Source organism: Amphimedon queenslandica, unplaced genomic scaffold (assembly GCF_000090795.2).
Source record: "Amphimedon queenslandica unplaced genomic scaffold, v1.1 AMPQUscaffold_12628, whole genome shotgun sequence".
NCBI classification, from domain to species: Eukaryota; Metazoa; Porifera; class Demospongiae; order Haplosclerida; family Niphatidae; genus Amphimedon; species Amphimedon queenslandica.
The window spans coordinates 15,541-17,385 of NW_003547136.1; the positions used below are offsets into that span (position 1 = coordinate 15,541).

General features: G+C 33.2%; 1 pseudogene; it reads right to left on the reverse strand.

Annotated features, from left to right (window-relative positions):
* Window positions 1-579, reverse strand: LOC109587272 (ficolin-2 pseudogene; annotated as a pseudogene).
* Between the last annotated feature and the right edge of the window lie 1,266 nt (window positions 580-1,845).

Consider the following 1,845-nt stretch of genomic DNA (forward strand, 5'->3'; position numbering starts at 1 on the left):
TTAATTGTTACGATAAGTTTTCATCTCAGTAAACTTGAGACTATAACTATCTCCTTTCCAATCATACCATATAGTTCCTCTCCACTTACCATTTCCAGTTGGATTAGTATAATAAGGACCATTGAGATGAGATTGATAGCAAGCATCGTACCACCAGGCACCATTGGCACCATGGGCACAATTCTGACCAACATCCTTATCATTATCATTATCTCTTGTAGTGAATTTCATTCCATTGTGATTAGTAATGTGACCATGTATAGGATCAGTAATCAATCCATCCCCAGCAGCACCAGAGTATCCTCCTACTGTTAGTATATATTCAGTACTACCATCACTAACACTGAATGTAGAGTAGTTAGCATAAGTTGTGTTCCCCTCAAAGTCTCCCAGGTCCACTCTTAGTGTGTTTGATCCTTCTTTAGTAAGACGATGAATCTTGCTCAATCCTAACCAAAACTCACCAGTAAGGTCACCAAATCCATTCTGATAGTCAGTCCAGTATCTATAGAAATCAACAGATCCATCTTGTCTCCTCTGAAATACAGTCCATCCACCACCATCAGTCTCCATATCACAGTATACCTGTGATGCAATATTATTAAGTATGATACAATTAAATATTACTTGGAAAGCTGGTCCATTATCTGGTTTTACAGGATATACTCCATTTTGTTTAATTCCGAGTTCTTTCCATGCTTTACAATCAGTTGGCATTACTCATTCTATAAAAAATAAACAAGTGTTCATTAATAGTGTTGATATTATTTCATTCATTACAGTACCTGGTATAGCATTAACACTAGTGTTAGTGATGGTAATAACTGGAGAAGTTGTCTCCTTCTCATTATCAGGACAGTTTCCATTGACAGTATTAATAATAACAATTATTATCATTAAACTGTACATCAGTTTACCAGCTAACATCATCTCAGTATAGTATCTTTATTATATACTTATTAAGATAATGTGATAGGTTATCAGTTGATGTCACTGTAGTGATATTTCTCTCCTTTTATAGTAAACTCACTGACACTAGCTCCGTGACTAGTGGACTATAAAGATTGAAGAACATTTTGTTGACTTTTAGTAACTTTAACTGAACATCAAAACATCTCTCTCGATCTTTAAATTTTAAACTAATTAAGACCACATTATGCTCTAGCAGAAAAAGAAAGTGTATTTGTGTAGCAAAACTTACTGGAATGTTTATTTTAAATTAATAACATTATCATTGCAGTCCTTACATTTCTATTGTTACTAATATTATGATATTAGTCACTGATGAGGCTTAACATTATTAGGAAATACTGTATAGCAGGAAATTTTAGAAAGAGTAAAATTTGGTGAATTGCTAAATTTTGGTTACTGGCGGATTTTAATTTGGTGAATTAGTGGCCACGTGCCATTGAGCATGCGTATAATGACTCAAAATGGCGGATTTTATTTTTGTGAATGGCTATCAAGCCACCAAATTCGCCAAATTTAATCCCCTCCAAAATTTCCCACTATATGGTAACTTTATTATAAAAGTAACCAAATAATCTAAATACACTAAGTAATAATTGATTCTACACAATCCTGTCACACACACATTATTTGTGTTTAATTGTTACGACGAGTTTTCATCTCTGTAAACCTGAGACTATAGTTGAAGCCTTTCCAATCATACCATATGATTCCATTTGAATTATTTGGATTAGTATAATAAGGACCATTAAGATTTGATTGATAGCAATAATTAAACCACCAGGCACCATTTTGATTAACAGCACAATTATAACTAACACTCTTATCATTATCATTATCTTTTGTAGTGAATCTCATTCCATTGTGATTCCAATA